Source organism: Ursus americanus, chromosome 8 (assembly GCF_024610735.1).
Source record: "Ursus americanus isolate L20-20 chromosome 8, mUrsAme1.1.p, whole genome shotgun sequence".
In the NCBI taxonomy this organism is placed as follows: Eukaryota; Metazoa; Chordata; class Mammalia; order Carnivora; family Ursidae; genus Ursus; species Ursus americanus.
The window spans coordinates 54,636,308-54,649,168 of NC_142134.1; the positions used below are offsets into that span (position 1 = coordinate 54,636,308).

Genomic DNA, 12,861 nt, shown 5'->3' on the forward strand with positions numbered 1-12,861 from the left:
AATGAAATACAACAATCTCTCATTAAAGATGACTCCACCATGTGCAGTTAAAAAATTTCTTATGGGTAAATAGTTCTTCAAGATTCAAATTTCTCATCAGATTTACTTTTCACTTAAGGGGCTGCCCTATTCTGTTCTCATTTCCAAAATCATGTCTGAGTATAGGAAGAAATAGAGATAACCTCACGGCATTTGGGTACTGGGATGATGACTGTGTTTCATGTTCCTCTGCCTAAGGAGAATCATCTGACGTGACTCAGTGGTTTAGTATCATTTCTCAATCCTTTTTCTGCTGAAGTATCCATGCAGACTCACGGTCTTTTCATTCTATTTGATAAAGACAAGACATGGTGGTTCCAGGGAGGTAGCCATCTCCTTCTTACTAATCAGATGTCCCAAGCTATGGCAATGACTCTCTTGTAATCCCAAATTTGGGAAATGTACCTTCAAGCCCTCTACTTCAGGGTCACTTCACCACCCGTGGTGTTATCTCTGACAAGTTTGCCAGCTAGTGCTCTTAGCCATATCTTGTGTCCTTGTTGGGGGCACTCAGAAACTACGGGAAACCCTCCATTCCATGCAGATTCTGAGGAGGTTTGAGCTCAATACCACAATGAACGCCTCCTTCATCCATTTTTAATCTTCTTTGTGTCTCTTTAGATATGACACCATGCTGACCATGTGGTTTCTTTGAGGGCTTTGCATATTCTAGAGAAATATCCCCCAATAGATAGATACATAGTCTCTTACACTGGGGTTTTGCCTCCCCCAAAGCATTTAAGTTTATATACCTTCAGGAATTCTAACCTTCTACTCAAAAAGAGAATTCAGTTAACTAGTGTCTTTTTTTTTTTTTTCAACTACACAACTCCTCTCTCAATAGGTGTCTATAATCAGAGGAAAGGCTTTCAAATTCCTTTTTGTGGTGACTGAATGTTTCTCCATGTGGTAATCCTCTGCTCTGTGTTCTACAATGATGTTCTTTTTTTGAGCAATAAGCCTCACGGCCTTGCTTTTATTGCAAAAGGGCTGCTGGGGAAAGAAAAGAACAAAACTATATTACTGAAATAGATGAGACACTGGGTGCTGTTCCAACACCATTTGCTCACATTTGAGGGACTTGTACCCTTTTAGATTCTTTAGCAAGATGGTATCTTCCATATATTTATTTTTTAAAATTAAGTATCATTAAATAACCTAAAAGGCAGTTACTGTTACCATCCTCATTTTATAGATACTGAAAGTGATGCACAGAGAAGTGACATTATTTATCCTAGATTTTTAACTAGGAAGTGGTATGTCTAACATTCTAACCCAGACTTATCTGAGTTTGGAGCCCTCAGTTCTTTGACTTCATGCATACTAAAGTCCCATGGCCTATCATGCATTCTATCTCTCTGTCTCTTCTTCATGTAACCTAATCTTCTGGTTGAGAAAAGAGGGAGAGGAGAAAGAAAGAAGAATTCTAATGCCAGGGCTCCCATAATCAACTCCTTTCTTCAGCCTCATCCCCCTCAGATGGGCATGCAAATAATCCCAAGGCATTTGCTCAATACCCTGACATTCCTTGGTAGCGGAGGAAACTTTTCCCTTCTTTCCTTTTAGGTTCTTTGGCTGGTCTAATAATTAAATGGACACAAGACAGAGTAACAGGAGAAAAAAAATTTAATTTTGTACATAGGACAGTTCATAGAAATAAAAGGCTAAAAAGGTGACCAAATTAGGCAGCTTTTATACCTTATTAGACAAAGAAACAATAAATTTGTGAAGAATTGACAAGAACAAAGAAATTTGGGCTTGGGCTAGTAAATTAGTGATGAAATACATTTGTTTATATAGCCTTCTTGACCCTAAATTCTCTGTCTCTGGTGGTAAGGATTTCTCTCTACTTCCTGGTACAGGAAAGTTACCTTTCATATGGGAGATTTATTTCCTGCTTTCAGGGGGACAAAAGATGGTCAGAATGTCTTTCTTGCACTGGGTATTTCTTAAGTAACTTTAATTCAAAATAATCAATATGTCAAAGTGAATATTTGGGGGCAGCCTATCCTGAACCTTATCACTTTTTTCTTGGATGACAGTTCTATTTACTCATTCTCATAAAAGTGTGATCTCTCAGCTCTTAAGAAGACCTATATCTGTTCCTTCCATGAAGTCTCTGAGTAGTTGTTCAAACCTTTGGCTTATATAAGAATTTGATTAAAGTCTTCAAATTAGACATAGCAATTACCAAGCACAGATCAATGCAGAAACAGTGTTTCCCCCTTCCTCACCTAATGCACAGAAACAGAAGACAATAGGAGAAAACAAAGAAGGAGGAAAAGATATGAACAAAAAATGAAAACATCAGAATGAGGACATTAACAAAGTCACCTATCTGAGAGCATTTTACTCAATACTATGGTTAAGGAGAGGTTGACAATTAAAGCTAATTTCACATGTCTATTTATAGATATAATTTGTGGCTTAATGGTAGGTCAATTTAGTAAGGCACAGTTACTACGTTATTCTCCAAAAAAGGTCTTTTGTCTCCAAGTTTAATATTTCTAACCAAGTCGGGTGCATATTTCCTTCTAATCAGTGTGCAGACCATAATCTCAAGTCTCTTGTAAAGTTAATGTGTTTATTAACCAGAGACTAGAGTTAGATGAGAATAATAAAGATCTGGATGATGCAGTATGTAAAAAATAATAAATAAATAAATAATAAGTATTTTCACATTTTTGTAAGATAAAAGCCTAAGCAGACATTCAATCAAATATATTTTTAAAACTTCAATCTTATTCATTCAACAAAGCAGGAAGTACACCAGTTTGGTGATTTTATCCTAAAATGACATTTTAAAAATGTTGCTTTAGTGAAAGTGGGAAAAAAATTCTTGCTTTCATTTTGTGCAATTTGAACTACCCCAAATCAATAGCTTGAACTTCTTAGCTTTGTAACATCATAGGAAATGACACTTAGCTGATTATTTCTCAAAATAGCACAAGTGGACCCTCTTTGTCCAAAGCACTCAACAATACCTCTGCTGTTCAGCCCAGGCACGACTTGATTGCCAGAGAGGGAAAGCTCTGACTTTAGAGAAATCCACAGCTTAGTACTAATATCTTTTCTCTGTTGGAGCCCATTTACTTTACCTCTTTGAAATCCATTTCTTTACTATAAGATCAGAAATAATAAACTTTTATTTGGATTTGAGGCTTTGGTTGATGATTGTGTGGTCATACAGATTTTCTTAACTTTCCCTTCTCATGGTCATATTCTAATATTTCTGCCTAGAAAATTTCTTTGTTATAATTTTGGTTATATTTGGTTACTTGTGCCAGTAGAGAACACACTTTCATATTATTCATTTTCTACCTTCCAGTGTTTGATTTCCATATATACTATATAACCATTCCTTAGGCTACCTGGAGGGCATAAGGAAAATGTAAAATCCCTGTCTTCAGAGAGAAGACAATTTAATAGTAAAGATAAAACCATTTGAATTTGTAGTGGCTGAAGAAAAAAAAAGACCTATATCTGTTTTAAGCAGGATATCAGGTAGCCTACATAATTTCCTAGGAAGCCAAGGAAGTTGGGAGCTGTGAAACCAGAAACTGTTCCCTAAATTACACTGAAGTATCACTCAAAAGGAGATGGTAACGTTGCCACTGGAGCCCAACACTGTGGCTGGTGACTAAAGCCCTTTGGATAGTGGGCTCTAGATTTTTCCTGCCTGAACTCTTCAACTGCTCCTCTGGAAACTGGACATGTTACCACCATCACTTACATGGTTCCTACCTAGAGGCTTCATTTTGATTTTATTATCTTCTGATGCATACTTCAGCACAAATACATCTAATTGGCAGATCCCAGGACACTTGCCTGCACTTTAGCAAAAAGAGAGTCTGAAAATACTAGTATCTGACTTCCATGTTGGAAATTCACAAAGGGAGGAATTCCCCCAATACTGGAAGAGTGTTTAAAGGTTTGGAGTAGTATTCAAGAGGAGTGACTATTAATGACTAGGCAACACTGAAGCAAATTAAATATAGTTGTCCCTTACATTATAGTATAAAATGCTGAATTATGTACTTTATATGTTCTCTAGGCTTTTCAGCAGCAGCAGCAGCAGTCTTTAAGCAAGACTCTTAAGAATAGTAATTATTAGTTGAGCACTTACTATGTTATGAATATTTTTGTGTATTATCTCATTTAATCTTTATTTTAAGCCTAAGAGATGATACCATTATAGCACTTGTGCTGAGCTAAATAGTAGCATCCCAAATATGTCCACATCGAAATCACCAAAACCAGTGAATATGTGAAGAAACATTATTAGTGTAAGGTTCTTAAAATGAGAAGATACCTTGGATTATACAGATGGGTGCAAATGTAATCATAAGATCCTTATAAGAGGGAAAGTCAAAAAAGGAAATGTCACAATGAATCAGGGTTGGAATAATGAGCTTTGAAGAAGGAGAAAGGGGACGTGAGTCAAGGAATGCAGGTGGCTCCTAGAAACTGGAAAAGGCAAGGAAACAGATTATTTCTTAGAGTGTTGAAAAGGAATGCAATTCTGTCCACATCTTTTTTTTTTTTTTTTTAAGATTTTTTAAATTTATTTGACAGAGACAGCCAGCGAGAGAGGGAACACAAGCAGGGGGAGTGGGAGAGGAAGAAGCAGACTCCTAGCGGAAGAGCCTGATGTGGGGCTCGATCCCAGAACACCGGGATCACGCCCTGAGCTGAAGGCAGACGCTTAACGACTGCACCACCCAGGCGCCCCTGTTCTGTCCACATCTTGATTTTTTTTCCTGTAAGACCCATTTATACTTCTAGCCATCAGAACTATTAAGATAATAGATTTGCATTGTCTAAAGCCACCAAGATTGTGGTAATTCGTGCTAGCATCAATGGAAAACCAGTATGACCTCCAATTTACAGATGTGAAAACCAAGGCTTAAGAAAGTGTAATTCACTTGCCCCAATTTTCATAGTTAGTGTGCAGCAGAGCTAGTATTCAGATCATGTTGGCCTCACTCCAGAGTTTGCTCACTTCTCGCTCCATGCCCTCATCAATACTATAGGCATTTGTTCTGGTGAGAAGATGATTCCTGGGGGCGGGGGAGAGGAGAGAGTATCTCATGGAACTTCAGTGACATAACATTAAAGAATTGGCCGGATTTCAATAAGTAAATAGGGACAAAAAGTTTTCCAAATAAAATTTCAGGACTTATGGAGGCAGGCAGAGCTCGTTATTATAGTACTTTTTAAAATTGCAGTATAATTAACATGCAGTGTTATATTAATTTCAGGTGTATAATATACTGATTCAATAATTCTGTATATTACTTCATGCTCATCATAATAAGTATACTTTTAATCCTCTTTGCCTATTTCACCAGTTCTCCTACCCGCCCTCCCCTCTGGTAACCATCTGTTTGTTCTCTATAGTTAAGGGTTTTTTTTTGGGGGGGGGTGTCTTTTTTCTTTTTTTTTTCCCTTAAATCCACATATGAGTGAGATAATATATTTGTCTTTCTCTGACTGACATTTCATTTAGCATTATACTCTCTAGATCCATCCATGTTGTTGCAAATGGCAAGTTTTCATTCTTTTTTATGGTTGAGTAATATTCCACTGTACATATATACCACAACTTCTTTATACATTCACCTATCAATGAACACTTGAGTTGCTTCCTTATTTTGGAAGTTGTAAATAATGCTACAATAAAGGTAGGGGTGTGTATATGTTTTTGAATTAGTGTTTTCCTATTCTTTGGGTAAATACCCAGTAGTAGATTTGGTAATTCTATTTTTAATGTTTTGAGGAACCTCCATAGCCTCCATACTGTTTTCCATAGTGCCCACACCAGTTTGTATTCCCACCAACAGTGTGCAAGGGTTCCTTTTTCTCCAAATCCTTGCCAACAGTTGTTGTTTCTTGTTTTTTATTTTAGCCATTCTGGCAGGTAAGAGGTGATATCTCATTGTGGTTTTGATTTGCATTTCTCTGATGATGAGTGATGTTGAGCATCTTTTCATGTGTCTATAGGCCATCTGTATGTCTGAAGGAATGTCTGTTCATGTCTCCTACCCATTTTTAAATTAGATTATTTGTTTTGGGTTTTTTGTTTGGGGGGGTGGTAAGTTGTATAAGTTCTTTATATATTCTGGATACTAACCCTTTGTTGGTTATGTCATTTGCAAGTATCTTCTCCCATTCAGCATGTTGCCTGTTAGTTTTGCTGATTGTTTCCTTCACTGTGCAAAAGCTTTTTATTGTGATACAGTCCCAATAGTTTATTTTTGCTTTTATTTCCCTTGCTTCAGGAGATATATCTCATTAAAACAATACTGCTATAGCAGATGTCAGAAAAATTACTGTCTCTGCTCTTTTCTAGGATTTTTATGGGTTCAGATCTCACATTTCAAATTCATCTTTGTGTGTTTGTGCATGGTGTTAGAAAGTGGTCCTATTTCATTCTTTACATGTGGCTGTCCTTAACACCATTTGTGGAAGAGCTTGTGTTTTTCCCATTGCATAGTCTTGCCTTCTTTGTTGAAGTTTAATTGGCCATGTAATTGTCAGTTTATCTGGGGGCTCTTTCTGTTCTATTGATATATGTGTCTGTTTTTGTGCCATATTATTTTGCTTACTACAGATTTACAATTTATCTTGAAATCTGGGATTGTCATAACTCCAGTTTTGTTCTTTTTCAAGATTGCTTTGGCTATTCAAGGTTTTTTGTGTTCCAATACAAATTCTAAGATTATTTGTTCTAGTTCTGTGAAAAATGTTGTAGGTATTTTGATAAAGATTGCGTTAAATCCATAGATTGCTTTGGGTGGTATGGACATTTTAAAAATATTTGTTCTTTCAATCTGGGACATGGAATATCTTTCCATTTATTTGTGTTGTCTTCAATTTCTTTCATAAATATTTTATAGTTATCAGAGTATAGGTCTCTCACTTTCTTGGTTGTTTATTCCTAGGTATTTTATTTCATTTGGTATAATTGTAAAAGGAACTGTTTACTTAATTTTTCTTTTTGCTACTTCATATAGAAATGCAACAGATACTGATTTTCTATCCTGTATATTGATTTTGTATGTTAAAGCCATTGTTTCCTTATTGAATTTCTGTCTGTATGATCTATCCATTGATGTAAGTGGGGTGTTGATATCCCCTATTATTGCTATATTATTGTCAATTTCTCTCTTATGTATTTAATATTTGCTTTATATGTTTAATATTTGCTTTATGTATTTAGTTTCATATCAGGTGCATAGATATTTATAATCATTATATCCTCTTATCAGATTGATCCTTTTATCATTATGTAACGACGTTCTTTGTCTCTTGTGACAGTCTTTGTTTTAAAGTGTATTTTATTTAATATTATTGCTACCCTGATTTTTTTTACACTTCCATTTGCATATTATATGTTTTTTCCCTTTCTACGTTTAGTCTATATGTGTCTGTAGGTCTGAAGTGAATCTCTTGTAGGCAGCATGTAGATATGTCTTGGTTTGTTTTTTTTTAATTCATTCAGTGACTATACCATTTGATTAGATCATTTAGACTATATACATTTCTTTTTATGTTTTAAATATTTTACTTACATATTTGAGGGAGACTGAGAGAGATCACAGAGGGAGAGGGAGAAGCAGACTTGCCACTGAGCAGGGAGCCTGATGTGGGGCTTGATCCCAGGATCCTGGGATCATATCCTGAGCAGAAGGCAGATGCTTAACCGACTGAGCCACCCATGTGCCCCTAGACTAATTACATTTCAAGTAATTATTAATCGGTAAGTACTTATTGCCATTTTGTTTTTGTTTTTTGGTTGTTTTTATAGAACTTCTCTATTCTTCTCTTAATCCTATCCCTTGTGACTGATGATTTCCTTTAGTATTATACTTGGATTCCTTTCTTTTTTTATTTTATTTTTTATCTGTTGTGTTTTTGTTGTGCGGTACCATGCGGTTCGCTGCTAAATGTATAGACTGTATAGCAATCGGTATTAAGTTGATGGTTACTTAAGTTTGAACACATTCTAAGAGCACAACATTTTTAGTCTCTCCCTCCTCATTTTATGTATGTTGTTAGATTTTACATCTTTTTATTTTGTAAGTCCTTTCACTTATTTTTTAGCTATGATCGATTCTACTACTTCCCTCTTCAACATTCATTCTAGCTTTATAAGTGATTGATCTGCCACCTTTATTGTAGATTCACTTTTACTTGTGAAATTTTTTCATTTCATATTTTTCTTCTAATTATGACCTATTCTTTTCCCCTTTTTTCTTTACCCCTTCACATTTCTTATAAGGCTGGTTTAAGGGTAATGAGCTCCTAGTTTTTGTTGGTCTGGAAACTCTATCACTTCTTCAATTCTGAGTGATAACCTTGCCAGGTAAAGTGTTTAGTCAACAACACTTTGAATTTTTTTTTCTTTCAACACTTTGAATATATCATGCCACTTTTCTAGCTTGCAAAATTTCTGCTGAAAAATCAACTTAGTCTTATAGGTTTTCCCTTGCAGTTAACTTTTTTTTCTTTCTTGCTGCTTTTAAAATTCATTACCATGTCATAGTCTCTCCTGTCATTCTCTGTGCGGTCCCTCTATCCTTTGTTGTACAGAAGCTTCTTAGTCAGCCCTCAGCTCTCCAGGAGAATTTGCTCTACATGTAGGTGTGGATTCAGTGTGTCTGGGGAGGAGGTGAGTTCAAGGCTTCCTATGTCTCCATTTTGAATCTATGTGTATATTTTAAATGCACTGGAACATTTACTCCGTGAAGATGGAGTTTGTTTGTGTAGTTTACTGCTGATTCTCATTTCTAGAATAGTTTTGGCATCTAATAGTCACTCAATAAAAGTTTAATAACTGTTCTCAAAGCAAATGGAGCCACTGCACAATGACTTAGAATAATTATTTTAATGGTGATTTGGAATTACTATTAACGTAATGAAATAGTCATGTATTAAGGGGCTGGAATATAGGAGTTTTATCCTATATTAAATGATGACAGATTGCAATTTTTAATCTTTTTTAATAAATTGAGATATAATTGGCAGATAACATTCCTTTCAGGTATACAACATAATGACTCAATGTTTGTATATTTTGTAAAATGATCACCATAAGTCCAGTTAACATCTATCATAACACATAATTACAATTTTTCTTGTGATGAGAACTTAATACCTAAATTATCTACTTTCTTAGCATCTTTCAAACCATCTTTCTGTATAGTATTATTATTTCTTTAATAAATGGAATTTCATCTGTTTGTTTTGTTTGATCCTTTTCTAGATTGTTAGATATCAATTCTTGATGTTCTCAGAGCATCTTTCTGGCAATGTAAATAATGCTTTTTTTTTTTTTTTTTGCTTTAAAATCTCTTCTCACAGAAGCCTTAATAGTAGGAACTGTGTTCTTTCATTCTCTTTTATCCCCAGTGCCAACCCCAGTACCTAGACTGTAGTAGGCAATTCATAAATATAATCAAATCAATGAATGTCAAGTGTATCTTGGGAGAACAAAGACGACCAGCATCAGTCTTCTTACTTTCATTTAGGGAAATCATTTGATATTTTCTCTGTTTTAGCAATTTCATATCCTTTTTTAAAAAGGTATGCATGTTTTTTTTTTTAATTTGTAGATTCTATGCCTCTGAAAGAAGTGGGGGAACTTCTTTTTTTCTATGTTTCTATAAGCAAAAGAAGCTACTTAAAAACATTTCTGAATATGACTAGAATAAAAAGGAATTAGATTTATAGTAATTCTCTTTAGAATTGACACACATTAGGGGCGCCTGGGTTGCACAGCAGTTAAGCGTCTGCCTTCGGCTCAGGGCATGATCCCGGCGATCTGGGATCGAGCCCCACATCAGGCTCTTCTGCTATGAGCCTGCTTCTTCCTCTCCCACTCCCCCTGCTTGTGTTCCCTCTCTAACTGGCTGTCTCTATCTCTGTCTAATAAACACATAAAAAATCTTTAAAAAAAAAAAAGAATGGACTCACATTAAATTACACATAATCCTTTTTGATCAAATGCAACTTATAGAAAGAATAATTACTAGATATATAGCCAATGAGAAGACATTGTCTTCTCAACCCATAAAATGGTATATTTCTTTACTGACAAGGGTTTCAATTTGGTACAATTCTTTTCCACAAAAATGGAAATCTGTGCATAAAATTATATTGATGAATTAGGTAATTTAAAAATATCCCATTTTAAACACATTTTTAAACATTGTTGCTACATAAATCAATCATATTGAAATATCTCTGTCCTCACAGGCTTATTCCAGAAAACTTACACTTAAGAAATCACATCTATATACAATGATCAGTATACCATAACACTAACATATTATGCCTAATGGAAAAGAAATTATCAATAAATTAAAATGAAGTTATTTGAATCAAAAAGGTAAATAGCCAGTTTTCCCAGAAAAAATTAAAAACCTAGATTTCCGTGCAAAATATATAATCTCAAGTCCAAACTTTAAAAATTTTGAGTCAGATTTGGTATTTGATTCTTTTTGAGAGAATTTCTCATTTCTTTAATACAAAAATTGTATTTACTTAGAAGCACTCGGAGTGCCAACAAAACAGCTGCAACTTTTTTTTTTTTTTTGCAATTATGCAGTGGTATTCAGTTAACAGAAGAACAATTATTTCATGTAAGCTGCATCAGAGACAGCTGAAGATGGAACAACTGCCATCCCCATATATAACTAATTTGTGCTGTGCACTGACAAGACCTGCTTTAAGTCTCCACACCAATGCACAACCTCCACACTGTACCAGGCGAGGTTAGTGGCCATTCAAAACACCACCAGGACAGGGCTGTCTAAGGACACATTTGGCTGTATATTAACTCTACAAAAAAAAAAAAAAAAAAAAAAAAGAGAGAGATTCTGTAGAGTTTAAAAACAAATCTTTCACAGCCTCGCACTTCAATTTTTTTCTTTAAAAGGAGTGAGCTGTGTACCGAGGGGTTAAATGCTTTATAGACAAAAGAAAAACTGCATTAGAACCAACTTATTCATCCTCCTCCTCTTCTTCTTTATCTTCCTCATCATCCTCTTCATCTTTCTTCTCTTCCTCTTCCTTCTTGTCCTTGCTTTTGTCAGCCTTGATGACTCCCTTTTTTGCCACATCAGGTTTTCCTTTGGCTCAGTATGAGTGATATCCTTTTCATAGTTTTCCTTCAACCCAGCAGCCTTCTAGTCATAATGCTGCTTGTCATCCATAGCAATGTTATTCCACATTTCTCCCAGTTTCTTTGCAATATCACCAATAGATAGGCTGGGATATTCTCCTGTGATTTGGGGGTAATACTCAGAACAAAACAAAATGGCTGAAGGAGGCCTCTTGGGTGCACTGGGACCCTTAAACTTTTTTTTTCGTTTTCCCTGTAGAGGGGATATAAGTTTTCATTCCTCTTTCATAACCAGTCTTGTCCACCTTTATCATGTCTTCCAATTTTCTTTTATCTTTAGCAAACCTGGTCTTCCACTTCTCTGAGCACTTCTTAGAAAACTCTGAGAAGCTGACTGAAGCATCTGGGTGCTTCTTCTTGTGCTCCTGTCAGCAAGTTTGCACAAAGAATGCATAGGATGACATTTTGCCTCTCAGCTTCTTAGGATCTCTTTTGCCCACGTTTAATTATTTTCCTCTGTCAGGCACAAAGTCACCCAGTGCCATCTGGCTCTCGCTTGCTCTGTTACTGTCTCTGTGGAGCTCAGTACACTGCAATGGCTGGGAGAGTGGGAGCCAGACGCAGCCTCCTCACTCTCTTCACTCTTGAGAATTGCTCGTTGAAAAATTTTAATTAAATTACCTTCATAATGAATAAAACCAAAAAACTATGATCTTGTTCTTTGTTTTTTCTTTTATTTCACCAGTTACTCTGGCTGGTTTTCTAGAAGGCAAGTGTTTTTATTATTTTTTAAGTAGAATGTAGTTCTAACTTGGACATTTCAGAAGCATCTATTCCATATCAAACTAATTAATAGCTCATGATGAAAAAGTACTGCCATATGTTGTACCCTGAACTATACACAGGGATTATTGAATCAGTTAAATAACATGTGCAATCTAGGAATTGTTTCCTTTAGTTCTCAATAAGAGCAAAGAGCTAGCTTAAACACGGTCCCAATACAGAATTTATTCAAATCATATTGTGGGAATCTAATTGAAGCCAAGGAAAAATTACATCTTTTTGCTCTGGTTGTGGGAGCTTCTGATCTCAACAGTAGGACTTTTTGAACTTCCAGCAAGAACTCTGCTGACATGTGTCAGCTCTCAACTCTCAGCCTCTCCTTCTCAGATGAAGTTCTTAATCATGTGCACATGTGTGTGAATGTATGAGAGAGAGAGAGAGAGAGAGAGAGAGAGAGAGATGGAGTTTTGAATGGTCCAAAGTATTTGAATGTCCACATCTCATCTTGTCATCTCTTTTCTTGAAGTAGAATTGGAGAAGGAAAACACAGTGACCAGGTAATAACAGCTAGCATTTGTTGACAGCTGTGTACTAGGCACTGTTCTAAGCACTTTCTATGTGTTATCTTGTGTAAGCCTCTCAATGATCTAGAATCTCTTTACTATTATACTATTTTACATATAAAGAAACTGAAACAGGGGCACCTGGATGGCTCAGCTGGTTAAGCATCCAACTCTTGATTTCGGCTCAGGTCATGATCTCAGGGTTGTAGGATTGAGCCCTGTGTGGGGCTCCATGCTGGGCATGGAGCCTGCTCGGGATTCTTCTCTCCTCCCTCTGCCCCTCCCTGCCTCTGCTTGCACACTCTTTCTCTCTCTAAAAAACAAACAAATACAAAACTGAAACACAGA

General features: G+C 35.8%; 1 protein-coding gene and 1 pseudogene across 18 annotated transcripts in view; one reads left to right on the top strand and one right to left on the bottom strand.

The window, feature by feature from the left end:
* The window catches only part of ARAP2 (ArfGAP with RhoGAP domain, ankyrin repeat and PH domain 2), a 562,492-nt gene that overhangs the window by 133,139 nt on the left and 416,492 nt on the right, over nt 1-12,861 (top strand). The window lies entirely within an intron of this gene.
* LOC123775420 (high mobility group protein B1 pseudogene) lies at nt 11,047-11,670 on the bottom strand (annotated as a pseudogene).